Genomic DNA, 19,664 nt, shown 5'->3' on the forward strand with positions numbered 1-19,664 from the left:
TTTTCAGTTCCACCTCCCACAGAACACTCTTCTGTTTAGCACACAGAACCTGCGTTTTAGGTTTCCTTCATATACAGCACAATCAAGTTTGATTCTGCTTGGTTTGCACTGTGCCCTTTCTTCTGCAAGCTGGGTGGCAGCTGTCCTGTGCAGTGAGCACTGAGCACTGGAAAACCACCTCTTACAGCCTAGATTTCCTTCTGATGAAGTTTATCTCTCTGGGGCAAGGGAGACATGCCTTGGCACACTTCAGAGACGCCAAGACTTTGGACACTGTTGTGTCTAAAGGAACTTGAATGATTCATGTGCACATTTAGGGTGCAAAATGGTGGTGCTGGTGTTTTTGTTTCCTGGGCATCCCAAGGGCCAGGTGGAGATGTGGAGCCAGCTGCACTCAAAATGTCCCTTGAAACAGCCTCCTTGCTGTCACAGTTCAGCAGGCCACTTGTGCAGCCTCAGTGACTCGTCCACACAAGCAGACCAGGCGAGACAGGTCAGGCTTTCCACCAGGAAAACAGTCTACAGGGGCAAGAACGTGCCCAAAGAGGAAACACAACCCATGAGGAGCAAAGCTGATGCAGAGTAATGGTCGCCTTTGTCTCAGCCCAAAAAGGGGCCTAGGCTGGAAAGTCACTTTCACCTCAGCACTGGCCTCCCTGCAAGACCTTCAGAAACTTGTTCACACCGTAAGGTACCAAACATCAGAGCTCAGCAGCAGCCGCCCACCTCTTTGCTTTCCTTCAGCCTCTGCAGACAAGACCTTGGTCAAGAGCACAGAGGGACAGCAGAGCAGCTTCTGGCACTCTGGATGTGCCTGGGGGGTGACCCTTGAGACCTGGGAGCAGAGATTGAGCTGAGGGCACTTGACAGAGGAAGATGTAACCATAAGCTCTTCCTGCTCATCGAGGTGTCACTGAGCTCTTGTTCCTTTTCCTCAGAACATCACGAAGAGCATGTAGACCAAGAGCCAGGGAAACTGTCCCATCTGTCAGTCAAGTCCTAGGTCCCAGGCTTGCAAATTCGAGCTGTGTGAGCAGCAAGAGCACTCTGCAATGTCCTGGGGCATCCCTGAGCTCAGGAGCTTCTCACCACACTCCATCCCACCTGAGGCCAATCAACAGCTGTGGCACTTCATGTGATGGGAGCGAGTGGAAATGGACCTGCCCTTCCTGTGCTGTTGTAACAATGCAGCAGCTGCTCTGTCTGGGCACAGCAGCTTTCCCCTGTCAGTAACTTCTTCCCTTTGCAGTACTATGATGTCAGCAGCTGAAAGCCACTTTGACATAAACATATGGGGAGGAAAAACCCAAAGCTAGCTGGGGAGGAAAAAAGCTGGAGAGAGAGAGCTTTGAGTGAACTGATTTTTCTGTGTTTGGGTGTTTTTCAGACTCCTTGCTCTAGAAGTTCATGTACCCGCTGCAAGCCAAGGACAGATCCTGCCACTCGCAGTCCTCACCTCAGTGCCTTTGTCATTCCCTGTCCCTGCATGGAATGGCAGATAATAAAGAACTGAATCCCTGAGTCAGCTGAGTTCAGTTTAGTTAAAATGCCAATGAATTCAAGCCTGGCAAATGAAAGACCCTGCGTTGCACTTCAGATCTTGCTGCTTGGTTCTTTTTACACCAGGCCTTTGTAAAAGGGACCATTTGGTACAGAGGGTGAGCTGAGACCCAGAACGTGAACGGTTTTGCTGAGGCATCTGACTTATAACCACCATGAGTCTGAGGCTTGTCGGCCTGAACTTGAGGTTGGGGAACAAAGAGGACAACCAAGGCTTCAGGCCCAGGCAAAATGGCTCTGGCCGGCTGCCCCCTGCTCACCATCGCGGGTTCGTGGCACAGGGCGCTGAGGGCTCTGAGCACCAGGCACCGCATCACGCTGCTCTCGCTCCCCAGGGACCTCGGTTCCAGCTGCAGGGCACGTTCATCACAGGGCTCATGTCAGGGCAGGCCAGGAGCTGAAACACACCCAGCACTCACCCTCTGCCCCACTGACTGCTCTCCCCCCCATCTCCTCCCAGCAACCAGGCTCACCTGGACCAGGAACGCCATGGCGGGGAGCTCCCAGCAAGGCTGCTCCCTGCTCAGCAGATTCACCAGGCAGTGAAGCAGTTTGTAACGGGAGCCCCTTGTAACATCTCTCTGGCAGGGGCTGGGGGGAAAAAAGGCAGCGATGACCCCAAGCAGGGTGGGCCAGGCCCTGGACTGACCAGCTGGGGGCTGGACTTCTCAGGACAAAGGTAGCGCCCAGGACCAGCAAAAAACACCCTTCCTGCCCCAAAGCCTCCTGCCGACACTCTTCTCCTGCCCACGGGCCAGTCGTCCCCCCGGCTCTGTCTCTGGCCCTCGCTGCATCCTGCCTGGCCCTGGGACAGACGCCCCGTCCTGAGCCCTCAGCCCAGGCCCCACGGGAGGGGACGCTGGTGCTTTGGGGGGTGTCTGCTCCCGGGCACCCGCCTCTGCCAGGCTTCTCCAACCTGCCGGGCCAGCCCTTGGGGACGAGCCCCTGTCACCCAGCACCAAGGGCATTGGTGGGGGCGTCCTGTTTGCAGGGGACAGACGTTGGAGGGAGCAGAGGGAAGGGGGCTGTCAGCTGGCCAGCAGCCCCATGGCGCTGTGCCGGGTCTCAGGGTTGAGCAGCGCTTCCCTCCTGCCCCTGCACACAGCCTGCGCCTGAGGCCCAGCAGCCCCATGCTGAGGGTCCCACCCGCCTGCTGCGGCCACAGGAGCCCTCAGGCCCCCACAGCAGCTGCCCAGAGGGGAGCCAGAGCCCCGCACAGCCAATGGCAGTGCAGCAGCGGGCTCAGCCCTGATTGACGTGTGAGCGGCGGCCAATCAGAGGCGGCGGCGCCTCAGGGAGGGCGAGACCAGGCAGGGCGGTGACAGCCCCGCAGCCAATCAGAGGCAGCGGCGCCTCAGGGAGGGCGGGACCAGCCCAGGACAGAGTGACAGCTCCTCAGCCAATCAGAGAAAACGCTGCCTCAGGGAGGGCGGGACCAGGCAGGGCAGTGACAGCCCCGCAGCCAATCAGAGGCGGCGGCGCCTCAGGGAGGGCGGGACCAGGCAGGGCGGTGACAGCCCCGCAGCCAATCAGAGGCGGCGGCGCCTCAGGGCGGGCTCTGGCCCCTCCCGCCCTGTGCTGCAAAGCCCCTGAGCCACAGGCAGAGGCAGAGGCAGGGCCAGAGAGACGGGAGCTGCTGGACACAGGCCCCGAGGGGCCGAGTGCTGAGGGGCCGGCACATGGCTGTGGGCAGCAGAGGCTGCGGCCCTGCAGAGGAGAAGGCTGAGCTCAGGGGCCCTTCTCAGCGCTGAGGGCTCCCTGCAGGGCGGGGGGCGAGAGGCTGGGGCCGCTGTGTGCTGTGTGGTGGGCAGGGACGGGACACGGGGTGCCGGGCACACGCTGACACAGGGGCGGCCACCCAAGGCCCTCCCTGGGTACCCCCAGGCACTGCCCATGCGCAGCCTGGGGTGTGAGGGGACGCGGCACGCAGCGGCCGCACGGGCACAGAGACACACAAGGGCAGCATCTGCCCAGCTCCTGCTTGTGCCCTCCAAGGGGAGGCCTTGGCAGCTCAAAAGGAGGGGGTTTACCCAACAAGGTCTGTTAGAAAGCCAAAACGAGGCTTTGGATGCTGATAACTGAGGTTGAGACCCGAGAGTGAGGGGTTGAAGCTGAAAAGGAACAGGTTAAAGCTAAAAAGAAGAATTTGGGCCACAAAGTGAGACTTTGGAATCAAAAACTGGAGGACTGTGCTCCAAGCAATAAGGTTGAAAAGGCAAAAAGGAGGCTTTGGAAGCTCAAAATTAGCATTTGGGCCTCAAAACGAGCCTTTTGAGGTTAAAATTGAGTGTTTGGAAGCAAAGGAATGTGGGTTTGTGCACAAAAATGAGACTTTGAAAGAAAGGTGATGGTTTGGACCTAGAAGACGATGATTTGAAATCTAATCCCAAGGTTTGGAAGGTGAAAACTGGGCTTTGGGAGCAAAAATTAGGGTTTGGGTCACCAAGTGAGGTTTGAAAAATTTACATGGTGGCCTAAATAAGGCATTGGAAGCTAAAAAGGAGGGTTAGGGCCCCCAGAGGAGGGTTTGGAAGCAAAACCTCTTGCTTTGGATGGTGAAAATGAGGCTTTGTTCCCAAAAGTACCACTTTGGAAGCTAAAAATGAGGTTTTGGATGCCAACCAGGAGGTCTTGGGCCCCAGACCGAGGACTGAGGCAGCCAAGTTCTACCTTCCCAGCCCTTTAGGTGTGGGAGCTGCCCTCAGTCGTGTGCAGTTCGTCTGCTCAGCCCAGATGAACAAATGCAGGGTGCAGGCCAGAGAGATGGGGTGGGCACTGAGGCACACAAGGAAGAACCCAGCCGCAGCTTTCCTACCTCTGTCATAGAACCATGGAATTGTTATGGTTGGAAAAGGCCTCTCAGATGATCGAGTCCAAGGTCGTGCAGATGTTGAGGCTGTGAATAGTGCAGCAGGAGATCAGAGAAGTAACTGTGCAGAGGGATTTCTGAGCTTCCCCAGCCAGCCCTCGGCACAACCAGCTCTGAGCCAGAGGCGTCCCTGTGGGGGCAGAGAGGTGCAGCCGTCGGCTGCTCCCAGGAGTCAGAGGCAGCCTGAGCTGGAACCTTCCCTGACTGATTCACGATGCTGTCTTCCCTAACAGCCCCTTTCTTAAGCCATTTTTACAGTCTCTTTCCCTTCGAGGTGGGGCTGGAGTGCCTCTGGTCACAAAGACCTTCATCTGGATTGCTGTGTAATGCTCTCACTTTGCTTTTAAAGGTGTGGGGTAAGGAGAATGCAGAGCACATGCTCAGTGAGGGCTGGTGGCACCTTGGAGCTGTGTGGGCTTTGGGATGGAGCTGTATTTCGGTGTTATAATGAGAGTCTAATGAGCAAAGATCACCCAAAACCCAGCATTTTTTAAGACAATGACAGGCTGTTGGCCCAGGTGTCAAATGAATTGCAGATGTTACAGAAGCCTCAGAGCACAGAAGCGTCATTCAGCCAGAAATCTGCAAGAACACATTTGTAAGTGTTTGGTATCTGAAATATTGGCGTTAGGAACTTGTTCCCTTGTGGCAGCACAAGCTTCAGGACATTGCTGATCTTGTAGAGCTGCAAGAAGCCGTCACTGCAGCACATCTCACTCCTGTTGTCATCTGGCAAGAGCAGAACTTATCTTGGAACAATCAGAGTGAGAGAAGTGAATCAGCAACTGATCAAGCCTGTCCTAATGTCTGGACAAACACCAGGAAGCCAAAGGTGAAGAATACACTGTGAGGAAGACTCAGACCTTCATCCTCAATGGCCCCCAGGCCCAGCGAAGGAGGCGTGAGGGAGCTGTCGCCTGGGCAGACTGAGGCAGGACAATGGGGGGAACTCATGAAGAAGTGCAATGAACATGCAGATCTAGTCTGGGACATGTGGAAAGTTTTGCTCTAAGCAGGGCACACACTTGGTGGAGCCATCCCCTGTGTGCCCAGCGCTGCCAGAAAGAATACCTGCTTGACAGTCACATTGGCTATTGAGTCCTGATTGGCACTTTCCTGGCATCACAAACATCAGAGAGGATTTCTTGCTCCCCAGCTGCCTCCTCCCTGCAGCCCTGCTCAGTGTCAGACTTTCCCTGACAGTGTGAGCAGTGCTGTGCCTTTAGTAGAAGTTAAAGTTCTAAAGTATTGCCAGGAATGATTCCAGAGGCCATCCCAGGGCACGGGCAACGCTGTGGCCGTCACCAAGGGAGACAGAGAATGTTGGGCAGTGCTGATGTCAGGGGCTGTTCCAGACCCCACCCGGCATTTGTGACCTCACCTGGCCAGAGTCTATAAAGCCTCCCAGTGGGACAGCCAGAGCCAGTTGGGCTGAGCTGCCCTCGGGACAACTCGACTCCTTCCCTCGCTACTCGCCTTCCTGATTGCTTCCAGCCATTTCTCATTTGCTGCCCACTTCTCAACTCCCATTTTCTTCCAAAGGTAAGGCTGACCTAACCTCTTAGGACAGGGAAGAGACAGGGACGACAGGAGAGGCTGCTCTGCAACTCCCAGTCAGTTTCCATGCTGAACTCTTCTACCTGCAGAGCCTGGCCAAGGTAGTGTTGCTGTCTGGTGATTCTTCTGTTGACCACAAGATGAGGCTTTGGAAACTGAAAGTAATGCTTTGGGCCCAAACATGAGGGTTTAGAGCACAGAGCTGGTAGAGCAGAGCTGTGAATGGAAGGAGCAGCCGGAAACCTGCTCCTAGCAATAGCTCAAGCAATTCCTGTTCCCTTGCCTAGGACTACAGCTTGGCTGCAGCTTGTGTTTTTGGTGTGGTGGTTCAGGAGCTGGTGCCAGGTGCCCACCAAGTCTCTCTATCCCTCCCCCTACTCAGCTGGACAGGGGAGAGAGAAATAAAACAAGAGGTTTGTGAGGCAAGGTAAGGACAGGGAGATCCCTCAGTAATTAATGTCTGGGGCAAACCAGACTCAGCGTGGGGAGAAAAGGTTTGATTTATTAATGAACCATTCAAACTGAGCAGGGAGAGGAGACCTCCTCCTCTGGAGGTCTTCAAAAGCCACCTGGACATGTTCATAGAATCATAGAATCACAGAATGGTGGGGGCTGGAAGGGACCTTTAGAGATCATCCAGTGCAACCCCACTGCTTTGACAGCCAGTGTGTGTGTGTGGGAAATGTTCCACAACCAGTGTGTGAGTGTGTGTGCAAAGGTTTGATCCTTTTTAGCCCTGCTCAGTGTCAGACTTTTCCTGACAGTGTGAACAATGCTGTGCCTCTAGCAGAAGTTCTAAATTATGGCCAGTAGTGATTCCAGAGGCCATCCCAGGGGAGGGGCAGCGCTGCGGCCGTCACCAAGGGAGAGGGAGACCTTTGGGCAGTGCTGATGTCACACAGGGGCTGTTCCAGACCCCACCCGGCGTTGTGACCTCACCTGGCCGGGGGCTGTAGAGCCTCCCAGCGGGACAGCCAGAGCCAGTTGGGCTGAACTGCCCTCGGGAGGACTCAGCTCCATCTGTAGCTACTTGCCTTTGTGCTTTCTTCAACGACTGCTTGTTTGCTGCCCACTTCTCCTCAACTTCCATCCACTTCCAAAGGTAAGGATGAACCAAATCTGCATCTCCAGTTCGATCTCTAGGCTGAGCTCTTGCCCCTGCCTAGGCTGGCCACGGCTGTGGAAAGTGTTGCTCTGTTCTAGTTTAGATTGTGGTCCAAAAAGGAGGCTACAGAGGAGGGTTTGTGCCCAAACAGGAGGGTTTGGAAGCTCGAGATGGTAGAGCAGAGCTGTGAGTTTCAGGAGCAGCTGGAAAACTGCTCCTGGAAATACCTCAAGGCATTTGTGCCACTTTTGCCTTCCTGTTTCTTTCCCTGTGTCTATTTGAACGTGCTGTCTGTGTCTCCTGCTAGATCCTGCTGAGGCTGTGTGCAATGTCTCTGCGCTTCTGCAGCGTGATCCCATACGTCGTGCCCGGAGCGCTGGCACTGCTGGGCTGCTGGTGGCTCTATTCCTCCCGAAAAGCGCAGGCCAGAGACCGTGAGGAACCGGCCACAGCTGCTGAGGAAGCGCTGGAGGAAGGAGGCACAGAGAAGGAGTCGTGGCCCCAGATAGAAGCCTGTGTCCCTCAGGGACTCTCTTCCTCATTGGAAGAGGAATGCCCAGAGACTGAGCTTCCAGAAGTGTCAACAACACCAGTTGTGCCGAGCACCCAGGAGGATGACAAAGACAGAGAAGAGCCAGCAGGATGTGCAGGGGAAAGCAGCGTCCCTGCTGCTGTTTCTGTCCCCGTGCAGAGCACAGAGTGTCCCGGCAGCGCTGCAGCCAGCCCCGCACAGGACTCAGGCTCAGGCGCCGACGCAGAGCAGCGGCCGTCAGCAGCGCCGGCAGCGCCAGGAGCCGGGCAGAAGCCGAGCTATGCCCAGATAGCTGCTGCGCTGCCGCCATCTCCCCTGGCGGCGGGCAGCCATGCGCGTGGCGCGGCAGGTAAGGGCTGTGCCGGGCTGCTGGGCACCTGGCTGGGCTGGGGCACCGACACAAACGGCTGCTGCTCCACTTGGGGCAGCGTTTGCTCAGCACTTCTTGGACTGTCTTGCCTCTGTTACTGGGGAAAGGGTCACTGGGTTTGAGGGGCTGCTGCTGAACTCGGGCCTCCTCCTGTTGCATTCCCAGAGGTGGGCTGGTTACTCTCCAGGCATCAAGGGTGTGTGATGGGACTTGACTCTTTGCGACATCCTGGGGAACCTGATGGAGGAGCATCCCCATGGAATGCGTAGCAAGTGCTCAGTGTCACCTCTCTAGGAAAGGATCTCATTGCCTGGCCTGCTGTGTGGCAGCTGCACTGTGTGGGCTGTCTGAATGCTGACCTGTGTGCCTGTCTTGCAGATGTAAATGGCTCTGACAAGCACTCGGAGGACACAGACGGTCCCGAGTGGCAGACAGTGACCCGAAAGAAGCGCGGCCAAAGAGGAAAATCCAGGGTGGTTGTCTGGGCAATAGAGGTGCCAAAGGTAAGCAGCCACTGTCCTGCTCGTGCCTCCTGCCCTGTCCTACAGAGACACTTTCAGCTGCCATGGGGACCCAACAGGAATGAAGAAGAGGTGCAGAGATGGAAAGAAGAGACATGTTAGAGCTACACCCAGGGCTGGTGGTTGGAGTCCTTCTCCAGCACCTTCCACCCTGATCTGTCAGGGCGATGCTCTGAAAGCCTTCAGAAGGCTTTGAGGGTTCACAGTCCCTGAGAGCAGGGGATGAATTGTGATGCTTTCCCCTGTGCAAGAGGGTCACGCTCCCGCTGCCTGTCCAAACCCACCCTGCAAATGAGCTGCAGGAACCAGGAAGATGGGCAAAAGAAGCCCCAGGGCTCAGTGGGGTTTGATCTACATTTCTCTCCTTGACTCTTGCTTTCTTGTCTTTCATCAAGGATACAGTCAGATACTTGATTGGCAAGCAAGGACAGTTTATTAACAGCTTGAGGAGAGAGTCTGGGGCCACAATTTCTCTCTCAGCGCTCCCTGATGTTGATGACTACAAAGTCTGTTACATCCAAGGTAAGAGGAATGCCTCTTTGTTCAGAGTCTAGAAAGTAGCTTGGGGGCTTTAATTAGACTAGAAATGGATTCAGTGGCTTGGCAAGGCCGTGGCTTTTACCCAAGTGTTCCGCTCAGGGCTGTTCCAGCAGAGGGATGTGGCAAGTGGCCTGAGCCTGGGCACGTGCAGCCTCTGTTGTAGGGCTGGGAATGCATTTGAGCAGCTTTGGCTGCTGGAGCTGAACCAGCCCCTTTTGCAGGATCCCTTTGGGCTTGAAGCAGCAGATAGGGGATGCTTCGCAGCATCTTGTCTGGGAACGTTGTTGGAGCAATTGGGGCTGAAAAATGTCTGTCAGTGAGTCTCTATGCTGGAGGCCAAAGCCATTCCAAGTGGGGCCTGGGGCTGTGAGCTGCTCACGTCGGTTGGATATCAGGGTCTGTGTCCAATCTGTTCCAACTGAACTTGTCAGTGCAGCTCAGGAGGCTTCTGGCAGCTGGGTTGCTTCCCATGGCAGGGCTGGAGGTGTCCTCAGCCTACCTGTGCTGCTGACCTTGGGTGGGATTCTTGTCTTCCAGGCCTCTCCCATGAAGTTGAAGGAGCGCTGAGCCTGATTGGCAGGAGGTTCAAACACCTGTGTCTCGACAACATCTACCATCTGCATCCCCCTGCACCGGTGACACGTCCTTCTGTCCCTAGGACTGCAAAGTCCCAGACGCCTCAAGTGCTTGCAACAGAGAAAAAGAAGAGGAAATAGTAGTAATTGTAAGAAATAGTAGTGACTGTAGTAAATGCACTACAAAATAAAGTCTAATGTTGCCAAAGAAAAACACAGGAAACAAAGGAAACTTGACAGAAAGTGAAGTACAGAAACTTGAGGGAAAGCCAGAGCCCCAGGCAGCTGCTGCCACCTGGACACAGGCTCTGCTGCCCAGGGCGGCCCCTAGTGCAGGGCTTTGCAGGTGGCCAGGGAGCGGCCGTGGCACATGATGGGGAGAAGATACCGCTGTCCTGAAATGAAAAGGAGACTCCTCAATGTGTGGGCAGCACATCCCAAGTAGGACATGTCCCAATCGTCCCAGTGGGAATTGGCCATGGCTTTGGTGACAGTGGTGAAAGTATCCCCAGAAGGGCAGCCAGCCCAAATGCCAGCCCATCTGAGCGGGAACCACAAGTCATCAGGTTCTCTGCTGGGGGCAACTGGTGAGAGCAGTGGGTGTGTGTGTAACACTGGTGTGTGTGTGTGTGTGTGTGTCGTGGTTTGGCCCAACCAGCCCAGCAGCACCACGACAGTGTCTCGCTCGATGCCCCCATCCACCCCCACCCTCGTTAGGATGCAGAGGCCCTGGCGAAATGGCAGTAAAAAGATCACCAAGGCTCTTGTGGATAGAGACAAGGGCAGCTATGGTTCTGGGCAAAACAGACTCCAGTGCTCGACTGAGAGAGGAAAGGAGGAAAGTTTATTCTACAAGAAATAGGAAGGTGGGAGCTCTCGTCATTCGTGTGCAGTCAGTCTGCTCAGCCCAGACTCAAATAAAGGTTTGTGGTGCCAGCTTTGACGTGAACAAACCGTTCTTCAAAGGTGGCCATGGTCAGGGAATCACAGAATCACAGAGTGGTGGGGTTGGAAGGGAGCTTTAGAGATCATCTAGTCCAACCCGTCATGTCACACAGGAACGTGTCCATGTAGGTTCTGAGAGCTCCAAGGAAGGAGCCTCCACACCCTCCCTGGGCAGCCTGTGCCAGGGCTCCCCCACCCAGCAGCACTGTCTGTGCCTCAGTGTGTCTGTGCTCTCTGTGGGGCACTGAGACAACACACAGCTCCCAGGCAGAGAACAGACAGGACATGGACAGAGCTGCTTGTGCCTGACCCAGAGGCTCCCTCAGGCCGCAGCCCCCTGTGAGGCCAAAGCCCACAGGCCCAGCTGGTTGCCAGGCTCCGCCTGCCTCACATTTTTTGAGGGGAAAAAACTGTTTTGGGATAAGAATCACTTCTTTGAGGCAAACTAAGTTGATCTGAGAGGGATAAAATCCCTCTGAGGTGGGAAAAGCGCCTTTCTGAGAGGGAAAACCGCTTTTTGGGTGAAAATCGCTGCTTTGAGAAAAACTGAGTTGATCCGAGGCTTTGTGTGAGGGAAGAAGCCACTTTGTGAGGGGGATAGTCATGTTTACAGAGGGAAAAGTGCTTTTTTGGGGGAAAAATCACTGCTTTGAGGTAAATTAAGTTCATCTGACGGGGGAAGAAATCCCTTTTGAGGCAGGAAAAGCACCTTTCCGAGGGGAAAAATGTCTTTTTGGGGTGAAAATCACTGCTTTGAGGCAAATTAAGTTGATCTGAGGGGTGAAAAGTCCCTTTGAGATGGGAAAAATGCAATTCTGAAGGGATAAACTGCTTTTTTTTCTGGGGTGAAAATCGCTGCTTTGAGGCAAATTAGGCTCATCTGAGGAGGAAAAGTTCCTTTCTGAGGGGGAAAAATGATTTTTGCGGTGAAAATTGCTGCTTTGAGGCAGATTAGACTCACCTGAGGAGGGAAAAATCCCTTTGAAGTGGGAAAAGCGCCTTTCTGAGGAAAAAATCTGCTTTTTGGGGTGAAAATAGCTGATTTGAGGCAAATTAAGTTGATGCGAGGCTTTGTGTGAGAAAAAAATCCAGTTTGTGTGGGGGAAAGTCACATTTTGAGGGGAAAAAAACTCTGGTTTAGGGTAAAAATCACTGCTTTGAGGCAAATTAAGTTCATCTGAGGGGAGAGAAATCCTTTTGAGGCAGGAAAATTGCCTTTTTGAGGGTAAAAACTGCTTTTTTGGGGGGAGGGGAATCGCTGCTTTGAGGCAAAATTAGCTCATCTGAGGGGGAAAAGTGCCTTTTAAGGTTATAATCAGCTTTTTTAGGGGGGAAATTGCTGCTTTGAGGCAAATTGAGTTAATATGAGGGGAGAAAAGTCCCTTTAAAAAGGGAAAATTGCCTGAGGGGAAAAACTGCTTTTTGGGGTGAAAATCGTTGTTTTGAGGAAAATGAAGTTGATTCCAGGCTTTGTGTGAGGGAAAAAGCCACTTTATGTGGGGGAAAGTCACATTTTGAGGGGAAAAAAACCTATGTTTTAGGGTAAAAATCACTGCTTTGAGGCAAATTAAGTTCATCTGAGGGGAGAGAAATCCTTTTGAGGCGGGAAAAGCGCCTCTTTGAGGAGAAAAACCTCTTTTTTGGGTGAAAATCGCTGCTTTGTGGAAAACTGAGTTATCTGAGGGGGAAAAAATCCCTTTAAGGCAGGAAAATCGCTGTTCTGTGGGGAAAAACAGCTTTTTTTTTGGAAAATAGCTGCTTTGAGGCAAATCAAGTTAATCTGAGAGGGGGAAAATCCCTTTGAGGCGGGAAAAGCGCCTTTCTGAGGCAAAAACTACTGGTTTAGGGCAAAACCGCCGCTTTGAGGGCGAAAATGGGAATCATTTGAGGTATAAAACGAAGGTGTGAGGGGAAATTTAATCTCTGAGGGCAAAACGGTCCCTCTAAGGTCAACAACCCGCCGCTTTTTGGGGTAAAATGGAGCAATTTAAACCATTCTCTCCCCGTTCCTGCCAGCCCCGCGGCTCCCAACACCTTTCTCCGACTCCCTCTCGCGCCCCTCCTCCTCCCCGTGCCCCTCCCCGCTGTTCCTCGCCCTCGCTTTTGGGGTCAAAAGCCGCTTTTTCTCCGCCTCCCTCCGGCGGAAGCGGGAAAACGCGCGCTCGGCACAAAATGGCGGCCGCCTCTGTCCTCACCCAACATGGCGGCGCCCTCACAGCACCCGCCCCCTTCACCGTAACGGCGTCCGTACAACATGGCGGCGTCCGCACAGCCGCCATGTTGGGTGCTTTGTACCTCCCACGAGCTCCTTTTCCCACCTCACAGCAGCGGTTTTGCCCCTAAAACGGCCGTTGTCGCCTCAAATCAAACCTGTGACCAACTCGCCCTCATTTTGTGACTCGAAACCCCCATTTTGGTTGGGTTTTCGGACCATTTGGGGCGTTGTGGGCTCATTTGGAGGGGACTTGGGGCTCATTTTTTGGGGGTTTGGGTTCATTTTGTGGGGTTTGGGCTCATTTTGGGCGATTTTGAGGTCATTTGAGGGGGGTCTGAGCTCATGGGGAGACACCCCCCCCAATTCCCCTCCCAGCTTACCCCGAGGGACATTTTGGGGCGGGAGGGGGAGTTATTGCACCATCAGGGGGGTGGAGCCCCCCTAAACCCCACCTACCCCCCCAAAAAGTGGGTGGGCTCCGGCTCGACCACCCCCCACGCTCTTTTCCCCTCCTCCAGCCTCCCTACGTCTTTGGGGGGTATAAGGGACAGTCCCCCATCATCCGGGGCGGGGTCTGAGGTGCCACAGGGAAGCAGAAACTCATCGAGAGAGGGGGGAGGTGAGTTGGGGCGGTCTTGGGGGCGTTTGGGGGTGGTCTGGGGTTGTTTGGGGTGGTCTGGGGGCGTTTGAGGGCGTCTGTGGGGGGTTGGGGGGTTTTAGGGTCGATTGAGGGGATATGGGGTCACTTGGGGGGATTGGAGTCCTTTGGGGGGGATTGAGGTTATTTAGGGGGCGTTGGGTTCATTTGGAGGGGTTTTGGGGTCATTTGGGAGTGCTTGGGGTCGTTTGGGGGTATATGGGGTCACTTGGGGGGCAGGGGGGGATTTGGGGTCTTTTGGGGGGGTTGGGGATTATTTGGGGGAGGTTAGGGGGGAGTGTGGGTCGTTTGTGGGGATTTGGAGTTTTTTGAGGGGGGCTGGGGTTTTTATGGGGGGTTTTGGGCTCATTTGGGTTGATTTGGGGGAGTCTGGGTCCATGTGGGGGCTCTGGGGTCATTTGGGGCATCTTGGGCTCATTTGCGGGAGTTTTGGGTCTTTTGGAGGGGGTTGGGGCCATTTTGAGGGATTTTGGGATCATTTGGGGGGTTTTGGGGCTCATTTGGAGGGAGTTTGGGTCATTTGGGGAGGTTTTGGGCTCATGTGGGGGGCTTTTGGGACAATTTTGGGGGGTTTTGGGTCATTTGAGGAGGTTTTAGGTTGATTTAGGGGGATTTGGGCCTCATTTGGGGGGATTTGGGGGGTCTTGGGCTCATTTGGGGGAGTCTTGGGCTCATTTGGGGGAATTTTGGGTTATTTGGAGGGAGATGGGGCCATTTTGAGGGGTTTTGGGATCATTTGGGGGGTGTTGGGGCTCATTTGGCGGGAGTTCTGGGTCATTTGGGGAGGTTATGGGCTCGTGGGGGACTTTTGGGACCATTTTGGGGGGTTTTGGGTCATTTGAGGAGGTTTCAGGTTCATTTAGGGGGGTTTGGGCCTCATTTGGGGGGATTTTGGGCTCATTTAGAGAGGTCTTGGGCTCATTTGGGGGAGTTCTGTGTCATTTGGAGGGAGTTGGGGCCATTTGGAGGGGTTTAGGGCTCATTTGGGGAGGTTTTGGGCTCATTTGGGGGGTTTTGGGACAATTTTGAGGGGTCTTGGGCTCACTTGGGGGGTCTTGGGCTCACTTGGGGGGTCTTGGGCTCACTTGGGGGAGTTTTGGGTCATTTGGTGGGAGTTGGGGTCATTTGGGGAAGTTTTGGGCTCGTGGGGGGCTTTTGTGACAAGTTTGGGGGGTTTTGGGTCATTTGAGGAGGTTTCAGGTTCATTTACAGTGGTTTGGGCCTCATTTGGGGGCTCATTTGGGGGGGTCTTGGGCTCATTTGTAGGGAGTTGGGGTCATTTGGGGAGGTTTTGGCTCATGTGGGGGGCTTTTGGGCTCATTTGGGGGGGTCTTGGGCTCATTTGGGGGGGTTATGGCTCATTTGGAGGGAGTTGGGGCTCATTTGGAGGGTGTTGGGGTCATTTGGGGAGATTTTGGGCTCAAGTGGAGGGGTTTTGGGCTCATTTGGGGAGGTTTTGGGCTCATTTGGGGAGGTTTTGGGCTCATTTGGAGGGAGCTGGGGCTCATTTGGAGGGAGCTGGGGTCATTTGGGGAAGTTTTGGGCTCGTGGGGGGCATTTGTGACAAGTTTGGGGGGTTTGGGTCATTTGAGGAGGTTTCTGGTTCACTTACGGGGGTTTGGGCCTCATTTGAGGGGTATTGAGGGGTCTTGGGCTCATTTGGGGGAGTCTTGGGCTCATTTGGGGGGGGGTTGGCTCATTTGGGGAGGTTTTAGGTTCATTTAGGGGAGGTTGGGGCTCATTTGGGGGGATCTTGGGCTCATTTGGAGGGAGTTGGGGCTCATTTGGAGGGAGTTGGGGCTCAAGTGGAGGGCTTTTGGGACCATTTTGGGGGGTTTTGGGTCATTTGAGGAGGTTTTAGGTACATTTAGGGGGGTTTGGGGATCATTTAGGGGGTTTTGGGCTCATTTGGGGGAGTTTTGGGTCAGTTGGGGAGGTTTTAGGTTCATTTAGGGAGGGTTGCGGCTCATTTGGGGAGGTTTTGGGCTCATGTGGGAGGCTTTTGGGGCTCATTTGGGGGGGTCTTGGGCTCATTTGGGGGGAGTTTTGGCTCATTTGGAGGGAGTTGGGGTCATTTGGGGAGGTTTTGGGCTCAAGTGGGGGGCTTTTGGGACCATTTTGGGGTATTTTGGGTCATTTGAGGAGGTTTTAGGTTCATTTAGGGGGGGTTTGGGCTCATTTGGGTCCCTTTGGGGGGGTCTTGGGTCATTTGGGGGGGATAGGGCCATTTAGGGGAGTTTTGGGATCATTTGGGGGTTTTTGGGTCATTTGGGGAGGTTTCAGGCTCATTTAGGGGGGTTTTGGGCTCATTTGGGGGGATTTTAGGCTCGTTTGGAGGGGTTGGGGTTCATTTGGGGGCATCTTGGGTCATTTGGGGAGGTTTGTGCCCTTTGCCCTTTGCCTCTTGGCTTGGGGGGGGGGGGGGGGGTGTTTTTTTTGGGGGGGAGGAGACGTCCCCTTGCCATGATGCCCCAGGTGTAAGAAATATTGATGTTGCTTTTGCAGAATTAGAACTTAAGACAAGGAGTTTCGACTGCTGTCTGTGTCTGTGTGGTGTAAATCAGTGCACTGACCATAAGACAGTTACCTGCTTGTTTGTAGCGTTAACTAGAGATTTAAATCTCAGGCCTGTGGGGAATGGGTCATAATGTACAAAAACCAGCCATCCCCTGAGGGGATTGTAGGTGCCTGGAGAAGTTGTAAACCTTGGAGTACCTGATCAATGGGGAAACAAGGGAGGGACCCTGGATAGGGAATAACAAGCCGAATGTTGTACCTGTCAGGTGTGCTGCTGGCTCGGACACCGCTCTTGCAAGAACGCTTCATACAAGTGCTTCCCTGCAGAGTCTGACCCGAGTCTTTCACGAGGAAGCTTGTTTTGTTTCTCACATGGATGTTCTGTCATTTCTTTTTATGTGTTAGAGGTGTTTATACTTGTTTAATCTCAACAGTGGTCAGTAGGGATGCAGCTAAAATCTAAACTGGAAGCTGTGCACCGTAATCTTAAATACAGTGCAGTATAGTGCTAGATTCTACTCAATTCCACAAGGCATCAGGGAAAAGTCCTTTTCCCAGAATATAGCTAGGATAGCTAACCCCAGCTGCCCAAGGGACGTTCCATACCATAGGATGTTGTTCTCAGCAATAAAACCTGTGGGGAAGGAGGAGAAAAGGGGAAGCCAAATTCAATAAGTAGAGACGTTCCCAAGTCAGTGTTAATACACACTGAAGCCTTCCAGGAGATGCATAAACATCTGGCCACCAATGGGAAACGATGTATTCCTCATTTTGCTTTGCTTCTACACCTAGCTTTTGTTTTACCCCTTGAGGTGTTTACCTATTTCACCCATCAACCTAGGAGTTTTCTCACTTTAATCCTTCCAGGTCTGTTAATCATCCCACTACAGGAGAGTTAGGAAGCAGCTGTGTGGTGTTGAACTGGGATTAACCCCTAAGAGCAGGAGACCCAGATCAGAGGAGAGACTGGGATAGAACTGGTTACAAAGGCTAAGCAGAAAGCTATGACTCTATTATAAAGAAAGCAACTGTCCTGTAGACTCTTGAGCATGAAGAAAAGCCCGTTGATGGGGTTTGTTGTGTGTTCTGTGTTTTCATACATAGTTCTTGAAAACAATAGGGAAGCCTTATGTCTCTGAACTTTACACAGTGTTTGGTTTAACAAACTGTTTAGATAACAGCAATACCTTTTAGATTGTATGTGCCATTAATTACAGTGCTGAAGAAACTTGAAAGCTGAGAAGTCATTTAATGACCTAAAGACTTGAAGTTGAAAGCTGTTTTGCTTGTTGACATTCTGTATGCTCAGTATGCAGCCCCAGTACTTTTTAACAGGCCTCACTAAAGATTAAGTTTCGTTTTTAGATTTGCTGCTCAGATAGCTTCTGCTCAAATAAAGGGATGTTTTTAAGTCTAATATTACCTGGTTTTGTTATCTACTCCTTGCCCTAGGTTGAAAGTCCGAGTTGCTTCTGGGTTACTATGGAAGGATGTGAGCCTTACACAGTCGATGAAATAGAATATAAAAACCTGACTGCTGAAATGAATCAGCTCTACCACACACCTTACAAAGATGTGGATGAGGTAAAACCAGTCACGGTAGAAGAAGGACAGGTAAAAGCACCCTTATGTTGTGTAGATAGCAAGAGTCTTTGCACTGGTTTGGGGCTGAAGTATCCAGGATGCTTATTGAAAACAAAATTGTCATGTATAAAAACAGCTCAGGGTATCAGTGTGAGTTGTGTCTTCCTATCTGTAACCTTCAGAACTACATAAGTTGTAATGCCTGTGTTTTAAAAGCAAGTTGAGGCCGTATAATCAGTACTGTAGTCTCGCTTCTAAACAAACCTGAGTGTAATTCACTCCATTTAGAAGAACGTACGGTCTTGTTCTTTCTCTTTCAGGTTTGTGTGGTTTTCAGTGGAGAGCTCAAGTGCTGGTGTAGAGCAGTTATTAAGTCAATCATACGCTGTACAGACCATTATCAAACACAATGTTTCCTTGTGGATTATGCCAAATATATTTTTGTTAAGTCAGATAAGTGTGTGTTTGGATTATTTTGACAGTTTTTCGTTAGTTGATGCATACAAATACTGCTGAAGGCTTCTTAAGATTGGTAGTAGCAAGGCTTTGGTTTAATTGAGGCGTGACTCGAGTCCACGAGAAACTTCTAGCCATGTAACAGGCCATTGCAAGTGTGCATGCAAACCAGTCTTGTTCTGTGGATCTTTTCCCCACTGCAGTTTACTGGCTTGTTTGCTAAGAGCTGTCAGTCTGTCTTGACATACTGCAAAGAAAAAGAGTTTTTACAGGTTCCTAGTTGTAAATAAAACCACTGTGAAACCTGCAGTTTCTGAATTCTTGAGAAATACGGTTTACAGAATAACTGTTCTGAGTTTTTAGCTACATTTAAAGTTAGTTTCTCTAATAAAGTATGCAGCTTTGAGTACAAGAAGCTTTACCATTTTTTTTGATATTCTGCAAAATGAAGCTTATTTTAAAATAAAACTCAAGTTTAACAATGTCTTTAAATTTGATGTATTGGAAAGCAGGTTGACAATGCCTCAAGTTTAAAATATGATCATCCAGAAGTAAATCTGTGGGGTTTTTTAATTGCAAAAGAAAGATTTAAACAGAATTGATAGATACATGGATCTTAAAATCTTACTGTACAAGGTGTTTTGCTGGTTGTTAAATGTCTCAGGTGAAATCAAGTGTAAAAGGTAAATTAACACTCTGGTGATAGCTTTACAAAGAATAAGTTATTTCTAGGAAAGTGAGTACAAATGCACATTAGTGTATTTATCAGGATTGCTTCTTGCTGGTATTAATGATACCTGGTTTCTCACAGCAGTAATTATTGTAGAGGGGAATAAATGGTGCCAGGTGCTATATGTAGTAGTAGTATGAGGGCTAAATGCCATGAAAATGCTTCAGATTTTATGGCAAAAGATCAGAAAGACTTTAAGTAAAGTCTAGGTGAAGTCTAGGTAAAGTCTAGTCTAAGAAGACTAGGATGCCATAAGAAGTCTAAGTAAAGCCTAGGTAAAGTCTAGTCTGATCTAGGTGAAGCTGCTTCTGCAGGGGGGTTGGACTAGATGATGTCTAAAGGTCCCTTCTGACCCTGCCATTCTATGATTCTACAATTCTAAATAGGAAGTGTGTTCATACCTGGAGCGAATCTATAGGTTAATTGCTCCTGGTAGCACCTCTCTTGGAGAGAAAAATGATGATTCCAAGATGTATCACAGTGGGAGCTAAACTTCTGGAAGAACTGTATTGTCAGACACCAGACAATGGAAGAATGTATATGAGACCAATGACTTTTGAAGAATAAAGTCTACTTTGTAAAAGGAGATTATTTCTGCTTTGTTTTTAAGCATTCAAGTGGCACTGGAAGCATTCATGTGGATCCCATATAGAGCAAAGAAATGTGGACTGTATCGCACACAGCCAGTGACACTGCATGTCAGCTTCTGTGGAAGTACTGCAGGAACAGTGTAAGTAGAGTTTAATAACTGTATTAGTAAGTTTCCTAAGCATGAAGTCTTGTTACATCAGTTATTTTTAGAAGAGATTGTGTTTCAAGAAGGTAGGAAATGAGGTTACAAAACCTGTTTCAGAAGAGCAGTTCTTAAACAGAACCGATTAGTGATTAATGAATGTTTCTTCCTTAGTGATTCCAGTTTTATTATTGACC

At 51.6% G+C, this 19,664-nt stretch overlaps 1 long non-coding RNA gene across 1 annotated transcript; it reads left to right on the top strand.

Annotated features, from left to right (window-relative positions):
- The first annotated feature begins 13,328 nt into the window (after window positions 1–13,328).
- LOC133629554 (uncharacterized) lies at window positions 13,329–19,458 on the top strand. Its single transcript, XR_009821076.1, has 3 exons — window positions 13,329–13,408; window positions 17,417–17,578; window positions 19,345–19,458. It is a non-coding gene; the product is annotated as an uncharacterized LOC133629554 (long non-coding RNA).
- Window positions 19,459–19,664: the final 206 nt, after the last annotated feature.

This window comes from Colius striatus, unplaced genomic scaffold, assembly GCF_028858725.1.
Source record: "Colius striatus isolate bColStr4 unplaced genomic scaffold, bColStr4.1.hap1 scaffold_68, whole genome shotgun sequence".
Taxonomy (NCBI): Eukaryota; Metazoa; Chordata; class Aves; order Coliiformes; family Coliidae; genus Colius; species Colius striatus.